The sequence below is a fragment of the Manihot esculenta genome, chromosome 7 (genome assembly GCF_001659605.2).
Source record: "Manihot esculenta cultivar AM560-2 chromosome 7, M.esculenta_v8, whole genome shotgun sequence".
Lineage (NCBI taxonomy): Eukaryota > Viridiplantae > Streptophyta > Magnoliopsida > Malpighiales > Euphorbiaceae > Manihot > Manihot esculenta.
In genome coordinates, this window is record NC_035167.2 from 16,059,402 (window position 1) to 16,071,199 (window position 11,798).

The following is an 11,798-nucleotide window of genomic DNA, read 5'->3' on the forward strand; positions in this document are numbered from 1 at the left end:
AAATATGCACTATGTTGTTCAAATTTCCATTGTTGATTAACTTGAGATCCTCTTAGATTGCTGCTTGTATTTACCAATTTATAAACATTGCTCGTCCAACATTATTACATTGTCCCTTTGATATTAATACTACATGATGTAGCTTAATATGCCCCCAAATCGCAATCGGACCCTACTTAATTTCGACTTCTTGCAAGGTCTCAATGAATTCGCAGATAAATCAAGAAGAAATATAGAATGTATAAATGAAAAACTCATTTAGTGTTCATACAATTAATTTAAGAGTCGAAATTGCTCTTTTTGGGACGAAAATATTGTTAGGTATCATATAATAAAGTTTGGGTTTATACCTAACTATCAAGAATGTTACTTGCATGGCAAGAATGCAAGAAACAATCGAACAGTAGGGACCTAATTCCAAATCAAAACATTGATAATGCCATCCTAAAGATGAGAAACAACCTACTTTATATAGCTTTAAGAGAATGTTAATGAATATAGCAGGACCAAACTTTAGTCACTTATGACCATAATGAATTGTCAAATGAAACAACAAAGAAGCTATTTGATATGTTAGATGCAGCAAACTAAGATTTACGGTCAGGATGTCATAATCACTCTCAATTATTTTGCTTAAATGCTTAACACCAATGTAAAGCATCACACGTCAGAAAGGTGCATCATGGATGTTTGTGAGATGCTTCCAGCAGATAATGTTATGACTTTTAATTTCTACAACATAAGGAAATTAGCATTGAGCTTCGGTATCCTAGTGGGGTTAATGGGTGTATGCTTTATTTGAATATTGATAGCAATCTAATAACATGCAAGGTTTGTTATCATTCTAGACATAACAGAAAGGCATATATTTTGAAAAAATGGAAAACAAATTGTCCCATATAAAAAGATGCATCATTTCCTTTAACTATGAGGTTGGAAAGGTTGTTTGCGTTGAGTGTCACAATAAAGTACGTGACATGGCATATTCACCATGTTTCTAAAGATGGAATAATACATCATTGTGCTAACTATCCTGCCTGGAAGCACTTCAATTCTACTTATCTCTCTTTCTCAACTGAGCTAAGAAATATCAGACTTGGGTTGTTGTGAATTTTAACAATTTGGACAATTATACCTTTATGGCCTATTACTTTGACTTGTTACAACCTGCCATCTGACATATGCATGAGAATGAGTACATATTCTTGATAGTCATAATTTTCAGGCGTAGAAATTCAAAGAAAAAAAATTAAATATTTATTTACAGTCATTTATAGAATAATTGAAATACTTATGGGAAGTTGAAGTTGAGACTTACAATCCACACATGCAAAATAATTTTATTTTGTATGCAGCTATTCTCTGGACTATAACTAACTTTTGGCACATGTCATGTTATCTGATTATAGGACAGTAGGTCAATGTCTTATCCATGCTACATGAAAAATTCCAATGCCTTTACTGGGAGGTAAAGAATGTTGGCTTGACAACCGTCATAAGTTCTTGCTATTTGGCTATCCATTTCATAGAAACATTCTACAAAAATTACACGGTGACTAAGTCAGCTCCACCACTTAAGACTTAAAAGAAGATATTTTACTGAAAATCCCCCGAGTTTAGAATTTGATGTGGAGAAAAAAATAACAGTTGCAGTAGAAAAGAAACTGATTAGTCCAAGAGAAACATATTTTAAAATTTGCCTTATTGAAAGCATTTGATCAGTAGCCACAACTTGGATCTCATGTATATTGAAAATAATTTACTTAAAAATATATTTAATATTATAATTCAAGATGAAGGAAAGCCAAAGAATAATAGAAAATCAATGAAAGATTTGAATGATATTTATAAACAATTTGAGTTGAACATAGATGAAGAAACAATAAATATCCGAAAGTAAGTTACACTCCAGAAAAAACATCTAAAATAATATTATTTAATTGGGTGAAAGAGTTTAAATTTAATGACGGATATGTATAAGGGAGGCTTCTTAAAATTTATTTTATGAAAAATTGAGAAAATTTTGAGAAAATAGGAAGGATTTTCTAGCTGCAAGAAGATGGGAGTAAAAATAATACTTGTGGCTAGGGTTTTTGAAGAGAAAAAAAAAAAAAAAGTTTAAATAGGTAAAGACCAGAAAAGGAAGCAAATTACCTCCTCCCTATACTATTGCTAGTGCCATGTTAGGTATTATTGAGCTAATTTTTAGTTCAAATACTTCCTATTCAAACCACCCAATAATCTCTCTTAAGAGCTAAAATTGTAAATTACCACTTTATTTCATTGGATTGGCCGAATGGGCCAAGGTGGGTGATTTTATTGCATGAGTTTGCTAAATATAAAATTTAATTAATGCAAGAAATGACATTTTATAAATTAAATTAATATGAATTTAAGTTTTACTTTATTAATTTCAATGGCCTCCAACTAAAAATTAATGTGTTAAATATTGCCTAAAAGGTTTGACTCATTAGTCAACAAGTAAAAGTTAAATTATTGATAAAATTAATAATTAACTCAAACTCACATTAATTTAACAATTATTATTGAAAAAAAAGCATAAACAGTGTTATTTACTAATAAGCTGTAAATAAACAAATAAATACAAGTGAAATTAAATTATCTTGGATTCTAATTTTCATACATATCAATTATACTCCTAATCTAGAGAGCATGACTCATTAGTAGAGCCCCCTACTTGATAAACTAAAATCTCATCATCAACTCTATTAGCGGATGATTATAACCCATGTAGTTTAATTATTGTTATGTTTTTAATTAAAACATATTTGATCATGTATATATTAATTATTCAATAATGAACTAAATATAAGTAAATAAATGGATAAAAAACACAATTACTAGTTGATACATGCACAAGGAGCATTACTTTTTAATAAATCGAAGCACGTGAAAGGTCTAATAATCTTCAAACACACAAGGTACAAAATTAAAATAATTTTTTAAATCATGTGAAACCAAATTATCATACATGAAAATAAGATATTTGAGATAAAAATTATGTTTGGGAAGCATGAAAATATGTTTGAGGGATTGTTTGTGATACTTTGCAACTCAGCAAGTAATGGTACAACCAAATTTGGAATACATGGGGGACTATCCAAGGACTTAAACATGAGTTAAATGAGTTCAAATAAAGTAAAGAGTTGCAACACATAGCCTACAACTCATTTGGGGCGTGCAATACTTGTTTTGGACATGTAACGTATTTATGCTGAATTACACTTAGACCCATTTTGTTATTTTGATATTTTTAGTATTCTATTTAACTTATTTTAAATTAATTAGGTCCATTTTTGAAAGACTGGTGTAGCCCATAAAGAGAAATAATTTTTTTAAAGTCAAACTAGGAATAAAATCTTTAAAATAATCCATGTTTAGGAAGGTATGACTTTTGACCAAGAATCTTTTCCTAGATTGGAATTAGTTTTTTTACTACTAGGATTAGGGTGTGGAGGGCCATAAAAAGACTCTTATGTTGGCGGCCATCTATATACATCATTATGAGTAATCATTATTTTTCTTAGTTAATAAAATTCTAATGAGAACTTTGTTTAATTTCGTGTTGTATAAGGAATTAGTATCTTATTGAGGTGAGAAGCCATGTAATATCTCAAATTTTTTAGTAATGAAAAGTGCCATTAGAAATTTATTGGTGTTTGGTAACCTATGAAGTAATGGTCAAGAGAATCCTAAACACATAAGTCGAGTTAAAATAATTATTCTAATGAGTGAAAAGTCCAAAATGAAAATAAAAAACCTAATTGATATTAAGGTCACTGGAGCCTGTAGCAAGCCTACTATACATCCTGATACATCGGATTAAATCCCATACATGATCACACGATATAATAAAAACTTAAATGTTTCATGAACCAAGGCTCGACCTATGAATGTTATTAAAAACTGAAATAATAAAACTCATACTAAAACTCTCATCAAATGCTCCAGTATGGTCAACAAATATGCCTCAAGCTCAGTTCAAACATAAACTCAAACTTAAAACTTTTACATAAAGATCATGAAAACAGGGATTACAAGACAACTACTAGAGCAAAGCACAATTCTAAAACCATAAATATAATTGATAGCGGTTGTCGAAACCGTCAAAAATAAACTTATTATCAACCGACAAATTAATTTGTAGATAATGGCAATAGGGTCGAACCACAGGGATTTGACACTACGAATTTTTCTATTACTGACTTGGACAAATAACAAAGTAAACAAAAGAGGGAGGTTTGTTTTGAAGAGTTAAAACTAAATAAAAGAAAGCAGTAATTAAATGAGTATATCAATGGGAGAAGGATTCTGTTAAAGCATGGATCTATTTCAGTTTGTTTAGAATTGATCATTGACTCTTTAGTACTCATATTTATTTCAATAAATTAGTTTAGGATGTGGAAAATGCTTCTCACAATCCAAATTCCTCAATTCTAGTTTGACTAGGAAACTTTCTCCAATCAAACACTAGTTAACAAGATGCCAAGGAACGTCCTTGGGGCTTTTAGCATCGAACAACTGTTAACTGCGTTAGGACTTAGAGAAACCTAATTCTAACCTTGCCAACCACGTGGTCAAGTTTAGATTATACAACCGATTATACTTGACTTTAAACAACCTAAGCAATTACGGACCTAAGTCATTCAAACAATACATTACTTAAGCAGTTAAAAGCAATAGGCCTTAATTGATTCTAAAAGCAAAGCAATAATTATAGAAATATCAAGTTGCATAGATATTGAAAGTAAACAAGAGTTTAATAATGGAGATTTAAATCTCTCAATTCATCACAAACTGAATTTTTCCAACTTCAACTAGAAAAGGGAAGTGTTTAGCCACTCATGGTGGACAAAATCACAAAAAAAAAAGAAGAAAGAAAAGAATGGAGAAGCTGCTATGTGACTGTCGAAATCCTGCAGAATTGCCGATGCTCAGAAGATGCCCTTGCTAGTTTGATTGCTGTCCATTTTATAGGTGGAGACTGACAGTGCGGTAGTCGAAGCCGGTCAAAATAATCAATTCATTTATCAACAATATAAATACTGTAGATAGTGGTGAAAGGATCGAATCCACAGGGAATTGATACTTACCTATCTTTCTTGTCAAGACCAAATAAACAAACAGAAAACAAAATAAAAATAAAGTGCAAGAAAAGTAAAAAGGGGAGTTTTTAGATTGATTCAATTAAACTAAGGTAAAAGCAATAAAGTAAAGCAAATAAATAAAAATAAAGAGAAAACAATAAGAAGAAAAGCTCTAGTTGAAGAATTAGATCCACTTTAGTTGATGGGATTGATCATTGACTCATACGTTCCTTTGTTGATTTAATAAATTGGCCATGGAGATTGAAGAAGCTTCTCACATCCATTATCTCTCCTTAAGATTAAATCAATTAGGGAAAGTCCTCCAATTAATTACTAATTAACAAGTTGTCAAAGAACGTCTTTGAGCCTTAGGCCTTTTACAACAGTCAATCGCATAAAGAGATAGAGAGAACCAATTCTAGTCACCCAAGTGCATGGAGACAACACTAGATCATGCAATTTCCTTGGTGGTGCACCAAGTGTTCTTGTGTTTGAACAATTCAAGCAATTACGGACTAAAAATCATCCAAACTAACAATATATTACTTTGCAACAAAGAATCAATGGAGATCTAAATAACAAAGCAATAATGTCTTAAAGCATGAAATCACAAGAATACTGAATAACAAAAGATAAACAATGTAGTCCAAATCCCTCAATCCACAATACAACTAAAGCTTCACTTGTTCTTCAACTAAAATGAAAAGATTTCAGCCTCTCATGGCTGAAACAAAACAGAAAATAAAATAAAAGAAGAAGAAAAGAAGAAGAAGAAGATGAAGAGTGCTTGGCCGAAGTCTAGGAGAAAGGGGGTGTAATACCCGGCTAGAGTCCGGCACCGGAATTCCTGTTGTTTAATGGAATCCGGGGTGTCGGAATTCTAAAAAGGGTAGGATTTATGTTTTTAATAGGTGTTATGATGTGTTTAAATGTTCTAAGGATAAGGGAAGTGAGTTTTGAGTTGAAATGACCTAAGGCAGTTGAGCCAAGTTCGGCCGCCGAAAGTAAGTTCGGCCGCCGAAGGTGTTCGGCTTCCGAAGGTAAAGTTCGGCCCCCGAACGATTGCATGGTCTTGCATGTGATTGGGCAGCCGACGATGAGTTGGCTGGTGAGCTGAGTCATGGTTTTTGACAAGTGTTGGCCTCAGATTCTTGCCATGGAATGGCCACGTCTCTATGACTCACCTGTACATGTTTTGGGTGATCATACAGAAGCTTGAGGTGCTTGCAAAGGTGTTGAGAGGTGAGAGAAACAAAAGTTACGCTTTTGGTGAGAGTTTGAGAGTGTGAGAGGAGGTGATCCATTTTCCCTTGTTCAGAGTGTGTAGTTTCTTACTACAGGAGGTAAGTGATGTTCTTGAATATGTTTTCTGAAGGTTTTAGGGGGATTTATGGAAGGAAATGCATGTTTAGGTTCTTAATGATAGTTTTGATGAGTTATGCATGTATACATGTTTATGTGTTATGGTTGATTTGTTGTTTGGGGTTATTAGATAGTTTTGGACCCCTGTGATCATATACTTATGTATATGTGTGTTGAGGAATTGGTATATGCATGTTTGGAGTTATTGAAGGGAAGGAGGAGATGGTTTGCCGTTGAAGCTGAGTTCTGGATGAACTCAGGTTCGGCAGCCGAAGGATTATTCGGCCGCCGAACCTCTTGCATGGTGGCTTAGGCTGCCATAGCTTGCCCCCGCGAGTTGTGCATGTTCGGCTCTGTTTGGGGGATTCGGCCGCCGAAGGTGCCGCCGAAGGTTAGAGACTTTCGTCTCTGGAGTGCCTTGTGGCCTCCGAAACTTGCCCCCGAAAGGGTTCGGCCGCCGAACATAGAGATTCGGCCGCCGAAGATGCTTGAGTTTCGTCTCTGGAGAGGACATTCGGCCGCCGAACCTGCCGCCGAAAGTGTTCTGTCCAGCTTTCCTTTGCTTGCTTTGCATGACTATTAGAGTGAGTGTAAGGGGATTCTTGGGGAGTTTAATAGAGTTGGTCATAAGCTTGTTTGGTCCCTCATGTGAGTCTTTATGTGCTTATACAGACCAGAGGAACCAGAGAGAGCAGCAGTGAGTACTGCTCCAGAGATCCAGAACCTGCAGAGTCAGTCAGTCCAGTTAGCCAGAGGTGAGTGGAACTAAACTTATGACTTTTAATTGAACTACAAACTGCTTTTGAGCATATCTCATGCATCATGTTTATGCCATAGGTTGATTGCATTAGTATTCATGAATATGTTGCATTGCATTGTTATTTGGTGATGTGAGTGAATGCTGAATGATCCAATAGTCTCAGACAGGAAGTCCAGGAGCCTTTGACTACGCCCTGGCACGTATAGCAAAGTCCAGGAGCCTTTGACTACGCCCTGGCAGGTATAGCAAAGTCCAGGAGCCTTTGACTACGCCCTGGCAATGGTAAGTACAGAGGTGTTATATACACATATACATATATATGACAGGAAGACCAGGTGCTCGATTCTACGCCCTGGCACAGAGTTACTGGGACTATGTGGTGACAGGTTTACTCTTGATGTGGCTTGTCTGTGATATGGTGCATTCCATGAGATCATATTTTTCTGAGATGTTTTACTGTTCTACTCACTGGGCTATAGAGCTCATCCCACTCCCTTAACCCCAGTTTTGCAGGTTCAGTGTACAGTGTACAGGGACAGTCCAGCGGAGTACAGGAAAAGTAAAGAGATCTGTAATAGCTTAGAGTGGACATGTACTATTAAAGAGATGTCATAGTTGTTGCTAGACCTAGTAATGTATGTTTTGTACATGATCTGTATATGTATATATGTTTTCCTGTATGTGAAAACCAGGCTTAACAGGTATGAGTTAACCCATCTAGAGCAAGCTCTAGTCAGGGATATAGAGTACAGAGTACATGAGTACAGAGTACAGAGACAGTGCATGCACATGTTAAGCCTTGGTTCAGAAAAGAGTTTTATTTTCACATAAAATGTATGATCATGTATGAGGTTTACAGGTACACAGAGAGTATAGCAGGCTTGCTACGGGTTCTGGCGGCCTTAAGCCGACCTGAATCCTAGCGCCGGTGACGGTCCATTTTGGGGTCGTTACAGATTGGTATTAGAGCCCTAGGTTCACATGATCGGACCTATAGTGACAGTGTTGGGCTCAGACAGGTTAGAAGTGGTCAAGCACAATAGGAAAAAAATCATGTCCACTAGGATAGGGTCTTGAGTCCTATCTGCTATAATATGCCATGAGTGTTGTATGTGTATGATTGATATGTGATGTTTATGTGCTAAAATGGTATGTTATATGTTGTGTTTCCAGAGTAAAGATGCGAGGAACTCGTCGATCAGCTCGATTGACTGGAGTCCCACCAGAGAGTGAGAGACCAACTGCTCGTCCTCCTGCATTGCCAAGGGCAAGGTCGCAGAGATCTAGCAGGGAAGGCATGTCAATAGACCCTAGAAGGTCTGTGGACGAGAGCAGAAGAGGAGTAGTTAGAGGAGGTAGATCAGAAGAAGAGAGGGAGGCTATGGAGACTGATCCGTCTATGGATGAAGGTATGGGCGATTCCGAGGGAGGCGGTCAGGCCTCAGGTTATGGTTATCCATCCTTGTTTCAGGAGCCAGAGTATCCGATGGAGGGTATGTCGGAATACTCTCGTTTTGACCCATATCCTACATACATGCCATATATGCCATATCCTCACTATTACCCACCATATCCGATGTATCCATCTTCCCCTATACATCCAAGTGCAGCACACCTAGAGCCAAATGAACCAAATGAATCAGAATTACCACCAGAACCAGTAGTCCCTGTTGTTGACAGACATGAACCTAGCTCATCTGGAGGTAAAGTCCAAATGACGGAGTACTTGAAATTGGATGCTCCGAAATACAATACGGGAGATGATCCATTTGATTACCTCAGAGCAGTTAGGATGATCACCGGTGAATTGGGAGCAAATGATAGGAGAGCCATTGAGATGGCAGGTTTCACATTAAAATGCAGGAAAGCCAGAGAATGGTTTAAGAATTATGTGGAGCCGAGAATGGATAGCATGTCATGGGGAGAGTTCGCCAATGAGTTTGCAGGGTGGGCTTTTCCTGATAGTTCCAGAGAGATGAAGATAATTGAGTTTGAACAGTTGAGACAAACAGATGAGATGACTGTTGATGAGTTCACAGATAAGTTTCTAGATCTGCTTCAGTACGTGGGTCAAGCCTATGATACTGATCAGAAGAAGGCGAGGAGATATACCATGAGACTTCATCCCAGGTATTCTTCTTTGATCCTTCCAGCAGAAAAGGAGAGTTTTCACTCCATTATAGATGCAGCCAGGAAAATGGAAGCTAGTGCCAATATTCAGAAACAGTCACAGGCACAGGCTTTGGGTGCTAAGGCCCCCAGTACAGGTTCAACAGGCGGTAAGAGATGGGATAGAGCAAGAGGAACAAAGAGTAAGTTCTGGAATAAAGTCAAGTCAGGTCTGGGAATAGGTAGTGGCTCAAGCTCTGGCACAGCTCCAGTCTGCAGACGATGCGGAAAACAACATGGAGGAGTTTGTCGGTTGGGATCTACAGCTTGTTTTCGATGTGGACAGGAAGGGCATATTGCTCGGGATTGTCCGCAGATGACTTTTGCACCATCCCAGCAGATGAGTTCAGGCAGTGTGGTACAGCCAGTTGTACGGCCAGCAGCTCCAGTCATGCCTCAGACTAGTGGCAGAGGTAGAGGGAGAGGGGTAGCCTCTACTTCAGCAGCAGGTTCCCGAGGTGGAAATCCGGTAGCCCCAGCACGGATTTTCACAGTGACACAGGAGGAGGCTAACACGTCGAACACAGTGGTGTCAGGTAATCTCATCATTGGGTGTTCAGATGTGTATGCTTTGATGGACCCCGGTGCTTCTCATTCCTTTATTGCTTCGAGAGCCATAGAGAGGTTGGGTTTGATCAGTTCTGAGTTAGAGTATCCTCTCTGGGTCAGTGGACCTAGATGTGACCCATCAGTGGCAGTGTCAGTCTGTCGTTTCAGTCCAGTGTTTATAGAGGGTAGATGCCTTCCAGCTGACCTTGTGGTTCTAGACTTGACAGATTTTGATGTCGTTCTAGGGATGGATTGGCTATCTGCATATAGTGCTACGTTGGACTGTCGAGAGAAGCTAGTGAGTCTCAGAGACCAGGATGGGTCAGAGTGTGTCTTCAGAGGAGACAGGAGAGGTACACCCAGAGGTATGATTTCAGCCCTTCAGGCTCGTCGTTTGCTTAGGAGGGGTTGTCAGGGGTTTCTAGCTCATGTGAGAGAGCTAGATAGTCAGGTTAGGGAACCAGCCACAGTACCAGTAGTCCGAGAGTTTCTCGATGTGTTCCCAGACGATTTGCCAGGACTACCACCTGATAGGGAGATAGGGTTTGACATTGAATTATTGCCAGGTACCAGACCTATCTCTATACCTCCCTACAGGATGGCGCCAGCTGAGTTAACAGAGTTGAAAGCACAGTTGCAAGACTTGGTAGATAAGGGTTTCATCCGCCCTAGTACCTCACCTTGGGGTGCTCCAGTGCTCTTTGTCAGAAAGAAGGATGGATCCCTCAGACTTTGTATCGACTACAGACAGTTGAACAAGGTCACTATCAAGAATAGGTATCCTTTACCTAGGATTGATGATCTATTTGACCAGCTAGCTGGAGCAGGTTGTTTCTCGAAAATAGATCTGAGATCTGGGTATCATCAGTTGAGAGTCAGAGAGGCAGATGTGCCTAAGACAGCTTTCCGGACCAGATATGGGCATTATGAGTTCTTAGTGATGCCGTTCGGGTTGACTAACGCCCCTGCAGCATTTATGGATCTCATGAACAGGGTATTAAGTGAGTTTCTGGATCACTTTGTCATTGTGTTTATCGATGATATCTTAGTGTATTCCAGAGATGCAGAGGAGCATGCCCAGCATCTGAGGATCGTTTTGCAGACATTGAGAGAGCATGAGTTATATGCCAAGTTCTCGAAGTGTGAGTTTTGGTTACGGAGCATTGCCTTCTTGGGACATGTAGTATCAGCAGAGGGTATTGAGGTAGACCCCAAGAAGATAGAGGCTGTAGCTAACTGGCCCAGACCCACGACAGTGACTGAGATTAAAAGCTTTCTGGGACTGGCAGGTTACTACAGGAGGTTCGTTCAGAACTTCTCAAAGATAGCAGCTCCTATGACCAAATTGACTCAAAAGAACCAGAAGTTTATCTGGTCAGACCAGTGTGAAGAGAGCTTTGAGGAGCTCAAGAGGAGATTGACAACAGCACCAGTGTTAGCTCTGCCTGCGAGTAATGAAGAGTTCACAGTGTTCTGTGATGCATCTCGAGTGGGATTGGGTTGTGTATTGATGCAGAGTGATAGAGTAATAGCTTATGCTTCTAGACAGTTGAAGAAGCACGAGTTGAATTACCCTACCCATGACCTAGAGATGGCAGCAGTTATCTTTGCACTTAAGATGTGGCGGCATTACCTCTACGGGGTTAAATGCGAGATCTTCACTGATCACAAGAGTTTACAGTACATCTTAAGTCAGAGAGAGCTGAATTTGCGGCAAAGAAGATGGGTCGAATTGCTCAGTGATTATGATTGTAAGATCCAGTATCATCCGGGTAAGGCGAATGTTGTCGCAGACGCCCTAAGCCGGAAGTCACTAGGCAGTTTAGCCCATATAGCAGCAGAGCGGAGAC